The sequence below is a fragment of the Martes martes genome, assembly GCF_963455335.1.
Source record: "Martes martes genome assembly, chromosome: 14".
Taxonomy (NCBI): domain Eukaryota; kingdom Metazoa; phylum Chordata; class Mammalia; order Carnivora; family Mustelidae; genus Martes; species Martes martes.
Window position 1 is genome coordinate 26,490,612 of NC_137902.1, and position 18,177 is coordinate 26,508,788.

General features: G+C 40.2%; 1 protein-coding gene and 1 pseudogene across 4 annotated transcripts in view; one reads left to right on the forward strand and one right to left on the reverse strand.

Moving 5' to 3' along the window:
- The window catches only part of ARMH3 (armadillo like helical domain containing 3), a 174,758-nt gene that overhangs the window by 108,085 nt on the left and 48,496 nt on the right, over nt 1-18,177 (forward strand). The gene's annotated exons all lie outside the window — the stretch shown is intronic.
- Nucleotides 5,773-7,283, reverse strand: LOC308355109 (large ribosomal subunit protein eL21-like; annotated as a pseudogene). The gene has a single exon. The product of its transcript is annotated as a large ribosomal subunit protein eL21-like (transcript).

Consider the following 18,177-nt stretch of genomic DNA (forward strand, 5'->3'; position numbering starts at 1 on the left):
AAGAAAGGTATTTGACATATTTTATAGTAGGTTCATTGGGGTGGGAAGGGGCTAGAGTCTAGCCGTCCAAAGTCTATTATTCCTGGGCTTTTGCTTTTTCCCAGCCAGTTCTTCTCATCCTCTGGCTCTCTGGAGATGGCGTGCTTTTGCTGGTACAGCTGTCCTTGGTCCTTTAGGGATGTGCTCCTCCCTAATTATTGTTGATCCCAGGGTAAGACAAAAAGTTTCATTTTCACCTGAGAAATGGTTGGTTTCTTTTTTCCTTCTTCAAAAGGAACTCTTGCTAGAAAGTATAGACACTTAATCATGACTTAGTTCACAAAATGCTGGTTACTAAATGTAACTACTATAAATCCTAGCCACAAATGGGATCAGTAGGCATAATTCAGGTCCCTAATTTCTTTCTTTCCATCCCATATCTAGGACACTTAAAAAAGGAGTCTTTTTAAATTGTGGACAGTTCTTTCTCTTATCCGTTAATTTTCCTTCTCCATTTTTTCTTTCCTAAAAGTCAGTCTGGAACTCTGGCCAATTAACTTAGGTTTTCTAACCACATAGAACACAGTAGATTGTTAATCTACTAGTGGGTTGAGGAAGCCATTACTATGGGGTAGCAGTATATTATCCTGTCAGCAGACGTAATAGGCATCTCTTCAGCAGATGAAACTTTGGTTTTCTTTTAATGTTGTAAACAAAAAGAGGAGTGGCTCATAGGAGCATAATCACTCTAAATTCTCATATTTATACCAGAATGCCAGGTGCCATACCTCCTTTATTCTGCTGGACTTCAGTGTTGCAGATTAGCGGTGCCAGGATCTCAGAACCCTGAAAGCTGAAGAAGCTGAAGAGGCCATCTAATCTGGTCTCCTTCCCAAGTCATATATCTTACTTGTTGGGGTCATACCCAACCTTTCCTTGAACACTTAGTGAAATAGTGCTTAATATTTTAGGCTATAGACTACTCAGTTTTTTAAATGATGAGAATTTTGGGGTGCCTGGCTGACTCATTTGGTGGAGCATGCAAGTCTTAACCTCAGGGTTGTAAGTTCAAGACCCACATTGCGTGTAGAGATTAATTTTAAAAAAAATCTTTTTTAAAATGATGAGAATCTATTCCTTATGTTGGAATCTTCCTCTTTATAACCTGAACCTTCAGGTGCAACACCAAAAAGAAGAAAAAAGTACTCTCTGTTCTACATACTAACTCCTTCAAAGCACTAAAATGTATATTCCTACTCTTCTGTAGTATCCTCTCTTCCTTCAATTGTTCATCATATGTCATGGTTTTAAAATCTTTGGCATACTGTGATTGTCTTTTAGACATAGAAATTCTAACTTCTCAGTTTACCTCCTAAAGTACGGGGTTAGGGCATGCCTCATTCCAAATAAGCATTCAGTAAATGTTTATTGGATTGAATGACACCTAGAACTGGATCCAGATATGCTCGGAGTAGTTTAGGTTAGTGGGAGACTGTTAGCACCCAGGATCTGGACACATTGTATTTGCAGGCTCCAATTGCATTAGTTTTTCAGCAGCTGAATTGTGTTGCTGGTCCATTACAAACTTAGGTCCCACTAAAACCTTGAACTCTGCTTGAAGTGACCTGCTGTCAAGCTACCTCTTCCCCCATCCTTAAATTATTAAGTTGGTAGTAGTGTTCGAGTGGTGGTTTATTTGTTTTAAAGATTTATGTACTTGGGGCGCCTGGGTGGCTCAGTGGGTTAAAGCCTCTGCCTTCGGCTCCGGTCATAATCCCAGGGTCCTAGGATCGAACCCCGCATTGGGCTCTCTGCTCAGCGGGGAGCCTGCTTCCTTCTCTCTCTCTCTCTCTCTCTCTCTGCCTGCCTCTCTGCCTACTTGTGATCTCTGTCTGTTAAATAAATAAATAAATGATCTTTTTAAAAAAAGATCTATGTACTTGAGAGAGAGCACGCACACACTCGTGCGCAGAGTGGGTAGAGGGGGAAGGAGAAGGACAAGCAGACTCCACACTGAATGCAGAGCCCCATGCGGGGCTTGATTTCATGATTCTGAGATCATGACCTCATGATCAGGAGTCAGATGCCAACACCTAACCAAGTGAGTCACCCAGGCGCCCCTGTTTGTTTTAATGCTACCTGTTCATTATAGAAATTTTAAACAATGCAGAGAAGTGCAAAGAACAAAGTGTAATCCTCTAAAATCTCACCATTCAGAGCTACTGTTACTGTGTCATGAATCTCCTGAACATCTCCAGTTGATCTTTCCTTGAAACTAACCTAAATGAGATTGTAGCCTTATTAAATGTGTCTTGTTCATTGCAGCTTGTCATTCTAGTTTATCACGATATTTTTTGAGTCCTGATTATGTCATTCTATGTATCGGTTTTCTTTTGCAGCTTTGTATCATCAGCACATTTGATAAATATGCCTTCTAAATTTTTGTCCAGATGCTTTGATCTAATCCTGACTCTGCTACTGATTTGGTGGATGATTTGGGAATATTTTCTCCCCTTTCTGGGTTTTGGCTTGCTGCTCTTATATAAAATGGCCTCAAAGACTGGAATAAAACCTCCTTAAGAATCAACTGCAAAGCTCTTTGTAAAAAATAAATTTGTGAAGAAAAATCTGTGGGTGGGGAATCATCAGCCAGGGCCAGACTAGAAAAATAAAATCCTTTTATAGAAAAATCAGGGACGACAACCTTCATAGAATGGTTCAAATCTTCCTCTGTCCTCCTACTCTCCTAAAACCCCAGGAGAGGGATTTACCAGTTGAAATAAATAAATTAAATTTTTAAAAGAGGAAGGGGAAGAAGAAGGAAAAAGATCGCAGCAAGCCTTAGTTCTTCTTATACTAAGAAATTAGAACCTAACAGGTAGAGAACAATGAAGAGGCGGTTTGGAGTGAGGTCAGGTGGGAGGGCTTTACTGAGAAAGAAGATGCTCTTTACTGTTTCTTCTTTTAATTAGTAGTAAGCTTGGTGGTCACAGTAAAGGCTCTTCTGAGTTAGGGTCCACAGGGAGAGAAAAGTGTGAAATTCACTGCTGCCTGCTATTTCTCCTCTAAACAAGCCTTGCCTTGTGCATTGCATTTCCCCTGGGTTCTTAAAGAAGGTGTGTGATCATCTAAAACTGAAACTGAGGCAGCGTTTTAAGCTGGCAATTAATGACATGGTAAGAATTTTTAGCTTCAGTACATTAATTGTTAAATGAATTGTGTCTGCATCTTACTGTCATTTTACTGTGATATCAGCCTAATTATAAATATAGTGTTGCATATTGGAAGATAATAATAAGCAGAATTAGGCACTCAGTGATCAGACTTCAGGAATTTCTAACACTGAAGAAAGATTTTCTCTTAAATTGTCTCTTGCTGTTCTTTTTATGTAGGTTTTGATTAATTTTACCTCGATTATACATTTCTCCCTGGGGCCCAGATATTATGCATGCTCTAGCAAAGTGGGCTCCTATTGTAAGAGGTTTAATGAGATTTTTTGTTCTAATTGGTTTCCATATAATTTCTTTTAAACCAATAACATGTGAGTGAGATGTCAAACACAGGGTGTGATAATGCATTTTCACTGCCCTGTATACCAATGAACATTAATTTCTCTACATTTGATAATATTTTCATATGATGAAAATTCTCAATCTTAAGGATGTTCCAGATACAGTTGGTTCTCATTGGTCTCTCCTCTCCTGCATTTATGTTGGTGACACTGCTGAAAAGGCAGCAGGATTACCTACTTATAGTTGGAACTCAGTCTGGGTAGAAGGGAGTGGAAGATTTCTGACCAGAGATTTGACTGTACATCATCTTCCTTATGGGATAATTTACTAGTTGGGATTTAGATAGAGATGGATTAAAATCTGTTTCTTTTGCCCATTTAATCAGAATTAATTTCCTACTTAAAAATTATATGAACTATTCAATAAATTCTATAGAGTACTATATTAATGTATATTTGTAATAAATCTTGATCCTAAAATGAGTATCTATGAGCCACTCACCTGGCTCATAAATAGAATGTTACCATAAATAGACATAAACATAAATAAAATGTTACCAACTAACTGAAAACCTATCTTTGTTTCTTTTTTAATTGTAGTATTAAATATGGTAAAATGTGCAAAATCATAGGTGTGTAATTGGACTTTTTATATATGTATATACCTATGTAATATCAGCCAAATCAAGACTTAGAACGTTTCCATCACTGCAAAAAGTCCCCAGAATTGTGTACTTTTCTGACTTCTCTGACCATAAATTAGTTTTTCCTGTTCTTGAGCTTCATATAAACAGAATCATGTAGTGGATCCTCTTTTGTGCCTATCTCCTTACATTCAATATAATCTTTTCGAACTTCATCCACTTTGTGTATATTAGTTCATTCCTTTTTTTGAGATTTTTTTAAAGATTTTATTTATTTATTTGACAGACAGAGATCACAAGTAGGCAGAGAGGCAGGCAGAGAGAGAGGAGAAAGCAGGCTCCCCGCGGAGCAGAGAGCCCGATGCGGGCCTCGATTCCAGGACCCCGGGATCATGACCTGAGCCGAAGGCAGCGGCTCAACCCACTGAGCCACCCAGGCGCCCCTAGTTCATTCCCTTTTAAAAATAAATACTTTTTTTTTAAAATAAATACTTTTATATTGTATTTAGAAAGATATGAAATTTACCATTTTAACTGTTTGTAGGTGTACAGTTTAGTAGTGTTAAGTGTATTCATGTTGTTCTACAACAGATCTCCAGAGCTTTTCATCTTGCAGAATTGAAATTGTATACCCATTAAACAACAGCTCCCCCCAGATCCCCCTCCCCCAAGTCCCTGGCAACCACCATTCTAGTTTCTGTTTCTGGAATTTGACTATTTGAGATACCTCATATACTGGAGTCATATTTGTCTTTTTGTGACTGGTTTATTTCATTTAGCATAATGATCTCAAAGTTCGTTCATGTTGGAGCATGTGACAGGATTCCCTTCCTTTTTAAGGCTAAATAGCATCCCATGGTATGTATAAACCATATTCTGCTTATTTATCTGTTGGACACTTGGGTTGTTTCCACCTTTTGGCTGTTGTGAAAAATGCTGCTATGAACGTGGATGTGCAACTATCTAGTATCTAGTAGTTCATTCCTTTTTGTTGCTGAGCAGTATTTTATTATGTAAATAAACCACAGTTAATTTACTCATTCTCCCCATTTCTTCATCAGTTGGATTCTCTAAGCCTCTAGTTTAATCTTCTGTGCCTCTTTCTCTCTCTCTTGCTTACTTCCCTATGTTTATTCTCTTCACGGGCTCCCTCAACACCTGCAGAATAAAATCTAAGCTTTGGGTACACCTGGGTGGGTCAGTTGGTTAAGCATCTGCCTTTGCTCAGGTCATGATCTCAAAGGTCCTGGGATCTGCCCAAGTCAGGCTCCCTGCTCAACAGGGAGTCCACTTCTCCCTTTCTATCTGCCCCTGACTTGTGCTCGCTTTCTCTTCCTCTCTCTCAAATAAATAAATAAAATCTTTTAAAAAAATTTAAGCTCTGTAGCATGGCATACAGTGCCATTCTTTTTTTTTTTTAAAAAGACTTTATTTAGAGAGAACACAATGAGGGGGTGCGGGCAGAGGGAGAGCAAGGAGCAGACACCCTCCTGAGCAGGGAGCCTGATGCAGGGCTCAATCCCAGGACCCTGAGATCATGACCTGCGCCGAAGTCAGAGGCTTAACTGACTGAGCCACCCAGGCGTCCCCAGTTCCATTCTTTTTTTTTTTTTTTTTTTTTTTTTTTACAATCTTGAGGTCTTTTATTTTCTTTATATTTATCATGCCATGAATTCATAGGGAATGGGTTCCAGCAGTTCGGGTTCCTTTCCATTGGTTCTCACGAAATGTGCTTCTCTGGGTGGAGCAGGCTGACGCTTCAGCTGAACCCGAGTACCTTTCTCTTTGGCTTCCTTCTTTTTCTGATCATTTTCCTTTACACGCTTCAGGAAGCTATATCGGCTCTTTGAATGTTTAATATGCTCAATGCGTACATTAATTCTCTTGGCAAGAATCTTGCCCTTAACTTGTTTGTTACAACAATGCCAACAGCATGCTGAGTAACATTGTAGACTCTTCCAGTTTTGCCATGGTAACATTTGTGGGGCATTCCCTTTTGAACAGTGCCCATTCCCTTGATGTCCACAATATCACCTTTCTTGTAGATTCGCATGTATGTGGCCAAAGGAACAACTCCATGTTTTCTAAAAGGCCTAGAGAACATGTAACGGGTACCTCTCCTCTTTCCCTTTGTGTTGGTCATTTTGGCAAATTACTGGAAGATGGCGGTTCCGGCCGAAAGGCCCCAGTTCCATTCTTAATATGCTTTCTGGACTCTCTGTCTTCATTGCAACTATGCCATGAAGTTCTCTGGACAAAACAGAGACACTTATAGTTCTCTGGACAAACTGTTTCATACTCCCGACCCTATATATACATACACACACTTTCTCCCTGCTTTAGATGTTCTTCCCTAGCTTGTCGGCTTACCTCCTGAAGTAGTGCACCTTGATTATTGCTTCATCCATAGAGCCGGGCCTAGCCATCTACAGTAGTAACTATCTGCTTGTCTGTTTGCCTTCTTTACTACGCTGTGACCTCTTTGAAGACAGGCAGCAATCCAGGTCTAACTCAGTAACACAGTGCCTGTGTTCAGTGAATATCTGTTGAATATAGATCTACAGAGGTCTGCTGTCTTAGACAAGTGGGTATTCAGGAAACTGACTGGGCCTGATCTGGAATGGGCTGGAAGTCACAGTACTTCAGTTACTGTTGGGCTGATGGAGGGAGCCCACAGGACAATTCAGAGACTGCATTTCAGAGAATCACTGAGCAAAAGTGTCAGATTCTCCACAAGAGAAATGGTCTGAAGGGCAGAGTGGAAGAGTTCAGAAAGAAGTTGTAGGTGTAAGCCAGGGTTAATAAACAAAAAGGTTTGGAGAGGAAAGTAAGGGTTAAGATCTGGAGGAAAAGGCCCTGGGTCAAATAAGGTATCTAAAACAGCTTTTTTCAGTTGGGTATACAGTCAGGGTGAAGTGTGAAAAGCCTGACTTTATCTGTACAGTTGAATAAGTATTGAATGCTTTCATGGGATCCAGCATTGGAGGTCAAGCAGGTCAGTAAAGAGAAAACCACTTTGATGCAGCCAGCAAATGTCTGGGACTCTGTCAGATGCTTTAACTTATAGGAGTTTGGTAAAAAAAAAAAAAGAGAGAGAGAGAGAGAGAGAGAGAATGAGAGCGTGAGAGAGCCCTTCAAGACTAGTACATAAAGGGGGAAAAAAAAAACCAGAGATGGGAATTTAAAGGAAAGACTTACAAGTGCCATGATGAACTTCCTTGGCAAAGAAAAGGGCAGTTCTTCTAGTCTCAAATATAGCCAAGCAGAGAGGGTGGCTGAGGAAGGAGGAGATATGAAGATAGTTTCTTGGACCTTCTTAGCTAGTGTGTATCACTCTGTCTTTGAAAATTGAGGCCATTCAAAAAATCAGCTGTTGGTATTCTTCAAACTGGTGAAGCTGTTGGGGCCTAGGGAAAATGATCATTGTTTAAAGAAGGAAAGAAGGGAGGGAGGAAGGGAGGGAGGGAGGAAGGAAGGAAGGAAGGAGCAAGCCAAGATTTCTTTGAGTTAAATTTCACTGTGTGAAATTTATGTATGTACCTGCCCCCTATCATCACCTTTTGCTTGTTCTGAGATGAACAGCTCTGTTTCCCCCTGTTGTCAGTTATTGAGGATCCTGTCTTTGGGTTTTCAGAATATCTGTGACCCATAATTGTCACTCGTAATGCTAAGTGTTTTCTTTCATGAATCATTTAGCAATTATTTATGGATTTCACTGAACTGACCTAGATTTAGAACTCTTAAGAGTTAAGACCTCCATGTCTATTGACATGTACTTCAGCTCATAACCCTTAGCTCTTTGGGTGCTCAGGGACTGTAATTTGATTTGAAAAGCTCAGTGTTCTTTTTCACAAGAAATCAGTGTTCTATTAAAGCTGACAATTCATTGTCTCCTGGATAATTTTGAGTCAGGATAACAAATTAGAGTTTGGGATACATTACAGATGATAAATGTGACTTCCTTAAAGGGAAATCCATTTGTTTTGCTTAGTGTTTCTGTGATTAATTACTTGCCAGATTAAATTGCTCCATAAAAATGCATAGTATTTTATTCGATTGCTCTTCATGGTGATTAATTAGGCCATACTGTTTCTTTGTGTGTTAATTACGCTGACATTTTTTTCTCTTCTCTAGTTTAATTAATACAGCATATATTTGAAAGATTGTTTTTGGGACGGGATACTATCTTAGGAAGAACAAAGCCCTGTGTAGCTTTTAGGCTGATATTAGAGGGTAATACCTCAAGGTTTCTGTGTGCCCTCTGTTGATCCTTGTATGTATCTTTGACTTCAGAAAGTACACTTAACTGCAAATGAGTCAGGAAAAGCTCTGTTTGGTTTTCCTGTAATTATTAAAGGTGAGATACTGAATAGTCTTGGCTCAGTTGAAAAGTGATCAAGAACATAGAAGAGAAGCTACTGGTGGAAGAGGTAAAACAAGTGTAAAGCTAAATAGTAGTGTGTGGGGGAAGAAAGAGTTTGTTTCTTAGGGTGCTGCAGGGTGCCAGTGAGGAGATCAGGCATATTCAACATTTTTATTAATGATCTAGGGATGAAAGTAAAAAACAACAACAAGAACAGAACTGTAATGAAATTTGTAAGTGATACTGGTTTGGAGATGTTCCTGCACCCAGGAGGGCCGAGAAGTGATAAAGGTGGACTGAGAAGAGACGTATCAGAGAAAGAGCATCAGAGCTATTCTGTTGGGGAAATGCATTATCCGCTTTACCAAAATAGTGTACCTAGAACCAGGCAGATATTTTCAAAAGTGGATCTTCCAGCAGTCCACTCCTAGATATTTACCCAAGTGAAATGAAAACTTGGATTGAACAAATGTTTACAGTGGCTTTATCCGTACATTTTCTGAAAACTGGAAATGACCCAAATGACCCTGCACCGACGATTGAATAAACAAACTGTTGTCCACCCATACAGTGAAATACTACTTAGCAATGAAAAGGAAAGAACTACTGATGCATGCAGCAACATGTGTGGGTTCAGTTGGATTACGCAGTATGAAAGACACTTGACTGAAGGCTACATAGCAGGGCGCCTGGCTGGGTCAGTTGGTGGAGTGTGAGACTCTTGATCTCAGGATTGTGAATTTGAGCACTGCATTGGGTGTAGAGATTACTTAAAAATAAAATCTTTTTTTTTTTTCCCCAAAGATCTTATTTATTTATTTGACAGACGGAGATCACAAGTAGGCAGAGAGGCAGGCGGGGGGGGAGGGGGGAGTAGGCTCCTTGCTGAGCAAAGAGCCTGATGCAGGGCTGTATCCCAGGACCCTGGGATCATGACCTGAGCTGAAGGCAGAGGCTTTAACCCACTGAGCCACCCAGGCGCCCAAAAATAAAATCTTTTTTAAAAAAGTCTACATAGTGTATGATTCCATATATATGACTTTCTGTAAATGGCAAAATTGTAGGGACAGAACTCAGATCAGGTCAGCAGGCTTTGGAGGGAGGGGCACAGAGGAACTTTTGGGTGATGGAACTATTCTGATCTTGATTGCAGTGCTGATTGCATGACTGTATGCATTTTTCAAAACTTGTAGATTATACATTAAAAAGGGTGAATTTTACCAAACGCAAATTATACTTTAGTTTAAAAATTAGGGAAAAAAATGTCTTCACAAGGAAGAATAGGAAATTCAACTTTGACTATCACTACTGTACTTTATATGTGGCAACTTTTTAAAAATAATTTGAATAACAGGAGCTACAGTTGGAGGACTTGGATTTTCTTCATGGTGCTTCCAAATTCCAAGGCTTTTTATTAATTTTTGAGTGGAAGCAGAGGGAAGGTGGGTTGTGGTGGTTTTCCTTAGGTGTTAGCATTATATAAACATGTATCCTGATGAGAGGGTTGTTTTAAAAAGAAATCACGGGTAAGGTGCTCTTATACCTTGTTGGTAGGCATCAGGCATAAATAAGAGGATCTTTTCCCCAGTTTATAGCTTGAATCCAGTTTTTTGAGGTTGGGTGGACTTAGTTTTAGTTTTTATTTACTTGTTCTATCTGGGACCTCCCACTGTTGAATTGTTATAAGACCCAAATAGTGCCCAGAGATGTTTCTGTCCCAGAGCTAACCTCAAACACAGTTTCCACACCTCTCTGCTTTTGGACTGGAACAAAAAGCTTTGTCATGCTCCGGGTTTTATAAAGAAGGTTTGTACAATGTCAGGAGCCTAGGGATAGGTGAACCACAAGTGCCGTATCATTGCTGATAGCTGTTGTGCCTTTTTCCTCCCTTTTCCCCATGTCTCCAACGATATGAACTGCATGTAATGCTCGCTTCTCATGTCCAACTTGGAGCACCTCTCTGAATGCCAAACTATTCAATATCTATTCAGTATCCCTAAAAATTGACCAGTGGGGGAAATTATATAGTGGTAGAAAGTATACAGTGGTAATAGTATTGCACTACTTGTAGTAATGATACTCAGTACAGCTCTGTGGCTGCAACTTAGTGTGCTAACTGCTGAGGACCCCTGAGCAGATGTGTGGCTATCATTCTGGCCCAGATCGAACAGATTACATTGAGCAAAATGCTGATTCCCTGAGCAGATGTCTCTGGGTCTTCCATTGTTTTCAACCAAATGATTTTCAGCACTGGACCTGAAGGGGCTGCGTGGTCCCCAACCAAGACCCCATCTGTTAAAACTTTATATTAATTTGTATCTCCTTTTTAAAAAATCTGTCCCTTCTCCTCCATGAGTGTGATAAATAATGTAGATACACTAGATGAACTCTGCTATTGGAGCAGAACTGTAATCATTTTGCTTAGGGTTAAACTAAACTAATTTAATCAGAAATGAGACTTTCTCAAATAACCATCTCTATCAAGTAGCTTATTGTTTTCTTATTTTGACTTAGCATGTTCACCAGTGCTTGCAGGGTGTAGCAAGTAGCAATTAAAACACTGTAATTAACCTGGTAAAAAAGGAAAACTTTTGGTAGGGAAAGAAATTATAAGATGACATATAAAATTTTTGACTGGATGAATAGGTGATAATGAAATACTATAAGATAAAGTCTTATGTTAGCAGTGTATCATGTCGGATTACTGCATTTTTATGCTCCTTCTGTCCAAAAAGGATTATGGGGTAATTTACTGACTGTACAAGAGTAGACACATAGCACTTCATCCAAGTGGGAAAAGCAGGTCTATCTTGGCTAACTCTTAATTAGTCAGTTATTACTTACTATGTATTTCCTGTGTACCAACTCTGTTCCCTTAGCTCCTGACCTGTATTATATAGGTAGTAGCCCATGGCAAGACTTCATAGGGTAAAATCCTGTTGCAGTTGAGACTGGAAGGACATCTGAAGCCCAGGTACAATCATGTTGTACCTGAGATGCAGTGGGACCAGGATAGCTGTGCTCCCACTGTAGCTCCTTTGAAAAGCTCCAGGAGATTATAGACTACTGCTGACCATCAGTATTTGCTTCCAGATGGTTTCTGAAGTGTTCCCTCTGCCCTATGCAGTCATGAAAGTCACTCCAGGAAGGAAGAGTCCACATTAAGCCCTAAACTAAATAGGAGTGTTGAGCACACTTACCCACTGGAATGTAGGGGCCTTTGACTTTGTGTAGTCTAGGTGGATGTTCTTCCTTCTGTCTGACCTTACCAGCAAGGGCTTTCTCCTAGAGGAAGGAAATCCCCTCCCCCACCTCTTGAGTGTCCTTCCAGAGATAATATGTGCATGTAGAAGTATGTTTTGTTTTAGGATTTTTGTTTGTTTATAGTCATTTGATAAATGCAAAATCTGACATCTAACCCTGATAAAAATTCTCAGCATACTAGGAATAGAAGAGAACTTCCTTAAGCTGATAAAGGACATCTATGAAAAACTTAAACAGCTATCATACTAAACGGTGAGAGACTGAATGCTTTTTCCCTAAGATTAGGAACAAATTGGGGATGTCTTTTCTCATCACCTGCATTTAGCATTATCTGGGAGATTCTAGACAGTGCAGTTAGGCAAGAAAAAGAAACATAAGGCATCTAGATTAGAAAGGAAGACATACAGTGTCTTTATTCTCAGACAACATGATTATCCAAGTAGAAAACCTGATGGATTTTACAAAAAGCTGCTAGAATGAGTGAGTTTAGTGAGGTTGTTTTCCCCTTGGTAGTAAATTCCATAGATGAAGTTCAGTTGTAATTCTTCCTGCTCGTGTCAGCGGCAGTCGTCAAGTACAGCATTTATTTATTCACTAAAGACTAGACTTTTTTTTTAAAGATTTTATTTATTTTATTTGACAGAGGGAGACACAGCGAGAGAGGGAATACAAGCAGGGGGAGTGGGAGAGGGAGAAGCAGGCTTCCCGCTGAGCAGGGAGCCCCATACGGGGCTCGACCCCAGGACGCCAGGATCATGACCTGAGCCAAAGGCAGAGGCTTAACCCACTGAGCCACTCAGGTGCCCCAAGACGAGACATTTTAAAGAGAATTTCAACCATTAGTGTTTTTAACCTACCAGAGCCCCATCATTGTAATGATTTTTTTACATTGAAGTATAGACCACAGGAATAGCAAGCGGAACAGTAATGGGAAGCATTTGCAGCAGGTTCTAAACAGCATGGTCCAATATAACTATATTATAAGCCGCGTATAATTTTATTTTCCAGCAGGTGAAATCATTTTAATAAAATGTTATTTACCTAGTATGCTCCCAAATTGTCTTTGTAACAATTAATATAAAAATTGTTACTGAGGTATTTTATATTCTTAGTATGTTTTAAATATTAAGTCTTCGAAGTTGTGTGGATCTTTTACACTTAAAGCACATTTCAGGGGCGCCTGGGTGGCTCAGTGGCTTAAAGCCTCTGCTTTCGGCTCAGGTCATGATCCCAGGGTTCTGGGATCGAGCCCCACATCGGGCTCTCTGCTCGGCAGGGAGCCTGCTTCCTCCTCTCTGTCTCTGCCTGCCTCTCTGCATACTTGTGATCTCTATCTGTCAAATAAATAAATAAAATCTTTAAAAAAAAAAAAAAGCACATTTCAACTCAGATGATATGTTTTCTTTTCTTTCTTTCTTTCTTTCTTTCTTTTTTTTTTTTTTTTTTAAGATTTTACTCATTTATTTGAGAGAGAGAATGAGAGGAGAGAGGTCAGCGGGAGAAGCAGACTCCCTGCCAAGCAGGGAGCCCAACGTGGGACTCGATCCTGGAACTCCAGGAGCATGACCTGAGCCGAAGGCAGTCACTTAACCAACTGAGCCACCCAGGCGCCCCTCAGATGATGTGTTTTCATTGGAAATATTTGATCTATATTTAGATCTCATAGAATTTACAGTTGAAAAAGTAGAATCATATACCAAGTTATACCTGAGATAGAATGTGACAAGGATGTCTGTGGTCCCACTATACATAAAAGTTTTCCAGTAACTGAATTGCATACCTAAAAATCGTTTCCCTTTAACATTTGCGTCCACATTGATAAAACTGATTCATCTTTTTTAGAATTTATTTGACTTCAAAGCTACATCTGTCCAGATTAAGGAAATTTGTTAATATCAAATTCAAAGAGGTATGGCAGAAATAGTTATGGTAGTTCTAAATTTATCAATATTAACAAAACATTTCCTAAAATTTTCTTGTAGCTTTTGCCACTAGTGAGTGTTGTTAATTACAATTAGAGTCTTCTCCATGTTGATTCATGTTAGAAAAATGTGTTGGGGCCCCTGGGTGGCTCAGTGAGTTAAACTGTGTCTGACTTTGGCCCAGGTCACGATCTTGTGGGGTTCTGGGATCGAGCCCCTTGTAGAGCTCCTGGCTCATTCGGGAGTCTGCTTTTCTCTTTTTTTTTTTTTTTTTTAATATTTATTTATTTATTTGACAGACAGAGATCACAAGTAGGCAGAGAGGCAGGCAGAGAGAGAGGAGGAAGCAGGCTCCCCGCCGAGCAGAGAGCCTGATGTGGGGCTCGATCCCAGGACCCTGGGACCATGACCTGAGCCGAAGGCAGAGGCTTTAACCCACTGAGCCACCCAGGCGCCCCTGCTTTTCTCTTTCCCTCAGCCTCTGCCACTCCCCCCACTCATGCTCTTTCTGTCTGTCAAAAAAAAATTTTTTAATGTGTTAATTATTGATATTATGAAAAGTTCCTTTCTTAAAAAAAAAAGATTTTAATTTTTTTGCAAGAGACAGACCAGAAGCAGGGGGAAGGGCAGAGAGAGGGAGAAGCAGACTCCTCGCTAAACAGGGAGCCCGAGGCAGGGCGTATGCGTCCCTTATGAAAAGTTTCTATTTTGACATAAATACCTAGGCAGGTGGGTCACAAAATAAGCTTTTCCTTTTCTTGGAGCTTCAAATTTAACTCATTAATTAAAATTAAAAGTTTTAAATTATTAAATACTTGGCAAGCATGCCTTTGTCTCAAGAAGATCTTGAGTTGGGGCGCTTGGGTGGCTCAGTGGGTTAAAGCCTCTGCCTTCGGCTCGGGTCATGGTCCCGGGGTCCTGGGATAGAGCCTCGCATCAGGCTCTCTGCTCAGCAGGGAGCCTGCTTCCCCCTCTCTCTCTGCCTGCTTCTCTGCCTACTTGTGATCTCTGCCTGTCAAACAAATAAATAAAATCTTAAAAAAAAAAAAAAAGAAAGAAAGAAAATTTGTTTAAAAAAAAAAAAGATCTTGAGTTGATGGGGCTCCTGGGTGACTCAGTCTGTTAAGCATTTGTGTTCTACTCAGGTCATGATCCCAGGGTCCTGGGATCAAGCCCTACATCGGGCTCCTTGCTCGGTGGGGAGTCTACTTCTCCCTCTCCCTCAGCTGTTCCCCCATGCTTGTGCGCTCTCTCTCTCTCTGTGTCAAATAAATAAATAAAATCTTTTTTTTTAAATAAATAAAATCTTTTAAAAAAATCTCAAGTTGAAAATAACAGTATAATAAATCTTTTTTTGTAAACCTTCACCTGAACCAATGAGCATCCGCAAAGAATTCATGATGATTATAGCCATTGTCATTAAATTCTCTTAGGGTGTCATAAACTGGCAATGTTCATAGACTTTGCAGGTATATATTAAATGATTTTAACAGCTGTATCCATGACATTTATAGAATCTGCTTCAGAAAACTGTACATATATTTTTAATTTGTACCATGTAGTAGAATGAACAGAGGGGAAACTTTAATTTTGTTTTAAAATGACAGGGGCATCTATGTGGCTTAGTTGGTTAAGTATCTGACTTTGGCTCAGGTTATGATCTCAGGGTCGTGAGATGGACCCCGGTCTTGGACTGTGTCCTGGGTGTGGAGCCTGCTTAATATTCTCTCTTCCTCTCCCCACTCCCTCCTCCCTCTTTCTCTGTCTCTCTCTAAAAAAAAGAAAATTTGTGCCATGAGTTCAGGTTTTTAGGCTGAAAATTGACTAAATTTCTGTGTGTATTTGGAAGTTCTTCAAGACAAAGTATACCGAAAATACTGATGTATTAACTGAGCAGTATCATCCAAATCTAAAGAAAAGTACTTGTAATTTTTTTTTTTTGGAACTTGTAATTTAAAACATTTTGAGGGGCGCCTGGGTGGCTCAGTGATTTAAAGCCTCTGCCTTCGGCTCAGGTCATGATCCCAGGATCCTGGAATCAAACCCCCGCATTGGGCTCTCTGCTCAGCAGGGAGCCTGCTCCCCCCGCCCTGCGCCCCCCCTCCCCCTGCCTACTTGTGATCACTCTCTCTGTCAAATAAATAAATAAAATCTTTTTAAATTTTATTTATTTTTTATTTTTTTTAAGATTGTATTTATTTATTTGACAGAGAGAGATCACAAGTAGGCAGAGAGGCAGGCAGAGAGAGAGGAAGGGAAGCAGGTCATGATCCCAGGGTCCTGGGATCGAGCTCCGCATCAGGCTCTCTGCTCAGCAGGGAGCCTGCTTCTTCCTCTCTATCTGCCTACTTGTGATCTCTCTACTTGTGATCTCTCTCTCTGTCAAATAAATATATAAAATCTTTTTAAAAAATTAAAATAAAAATTCAGTTCCTCAGTTGCCCTAACCACATTTCAAGTACTAAATAACCACATATGAATCTCCTAGAACAGTTCTAGACATGGAGGGGTTGACTAATACCCATCCTCACACTGTAGAACAGGGGGTGGGGACAGTTGACTCCTTACTCACCTTAGATTTGAAATGGGACATTTTAATCTGGTTTCTGTTGCCGCTCTGTATCTCTTTTTCTTTTTCTTTTTCTTTTTAAGATTTTACTTATTTATTTGACAGACAGAGATCACAAGTAGGCAGAGAGGCAGGCAGAGAGAGAGAGGAAGAGAAGCAGGCCTCCCACTGGGCAGAGAGCCCAATTCGGGGCTCGATCCCAGGATCCTGGGATCATGACCTGAGCCGAAAGCAGAGCCTTTAACCCACTGAGCCACTCAGGCACCCCTGTATCTCTTTTTCTAAAAATAGACCAACACGGGGGCACCTGGGTGGCTCAGTCTGTTGAGTGTCCAACTCTTGATTTGGGTTCAGGTCATGATCTTGGGGTTGTAGGATAGAGTGCTTCGTCATGCTCAGTGGGGTGTCTGCTTGAGATTTTTCTTCTGCCTAGATGCCTGGGTGGTTCAGTCAGTTAAGCATCTGCCTTTGGCTTGGGTCATGATTCCAGGGTCCTGGAATTGAGTCCCACATCGGGCTCCCTGCTCAGTGGGGAGCTTGCTTCTCCCTTTGCCTGCTACTCCCCCTGCTCGTGTGTGCTCTCCCTCTGACAAATAAATAAATAAAATCTTTTTAAAAAAAGAGAGAGATTCTTTGTCCTCCTCCCTCTCCCTCTACCCCTCCTCCAATGCAGTCTCTCTCTCTCTTTCAAATAAATAAATCTTTTTAAAAAAGAGACCAACACATTGTTTTATTAGGATATAACTCCAGATTTTTAACCCTGCATTTTCCAAGATCATTTATTACTAAAAAACAGGCCTGATACTGGTTGTTAGTAGATTGCCAACTGTTCCTGTATCTTTTTTTTTTTTTTTAAGATTTTTAAAATTTATTTGACAGAGACACAGCGAGAGAGAACACAAGCAGGGGAGTGGGAGAGGGAGAAGCAGGCTTCCCACCGAGCAGGGAGCCCAGTATGGGGCTCGATCCCAGGATCCTGGGATCTTGACCTGAGCTGAAGGCAGATGCTTAACCGACTGAGCCACTGAGGTGCCCCATAACCGTTCCTGTATCTTATGGATGAAACTGCTGGTTCACAACAATCATCCCATTTTCTGAGCTTCTATTCACACACACTTTGTTGAAATTAGGCAGAGAGTGGAGAAGTATTCATCATAACTTCTCAGTAAATACTTTCTTCTTGCTTAAAAAACACTTTTCCATAGATCTGGAAGAACAAGGAGTTCAAAACACAGCAAATTATAGAAATTTTCAAGTGTGTTTGAGTAGGATACACTCAAAGGAGCTTTTCTTTGTCAAACAGGATGTCAGGTTGTCTCCACTTTGGTAGTAACATTTAAAGCACAGCGTGGTAGCTCTTTGAGGTCTAGTGTTATGAAGCTGTCTTCTTTCATCCCTGCTTGTTCCACCTTAGGCTGAAGGTTTTACTTTTCGTCTAGACAGGTGGAAAATCAGATATAGAATTAATTCAAGGGGAGGGTACCTACCTTGTTTCTTGGGGCACGTAACTGACTTTTTTCCCCCTGCAATAAAGAAACCATTGTTAACTAGTAGAAAGTGCTGTTTTCTTTATTTTTTTCTTAACTGCTTTGAGCCTACACATCTGATTCCTTGTAGCTCCCAGGGTAAACAAGCATCATAGGTTTTACCACAAGTATGGTCTTGCCTCTTGAACTCCATACCCTGCCTGGAGGTTTCACAAGTACCTCAAACTTGACATTCCAAAGAATAAGCCTTATTGCCTTCCCTCCACAATTTAAGAACCATCTCAGTTCATGACAGCATCATCTGTTCAGTTGCCTACAGTAAAAATCTTAAGGTTGCTTTAAAGTTTTCTCTCGCCTTCACCCAATCAGTCAGTAGGTTATTTCACATTTACCTCCTAAGAATTTTCAAGTAAATTCTTCTCCATTTAGACAACCACC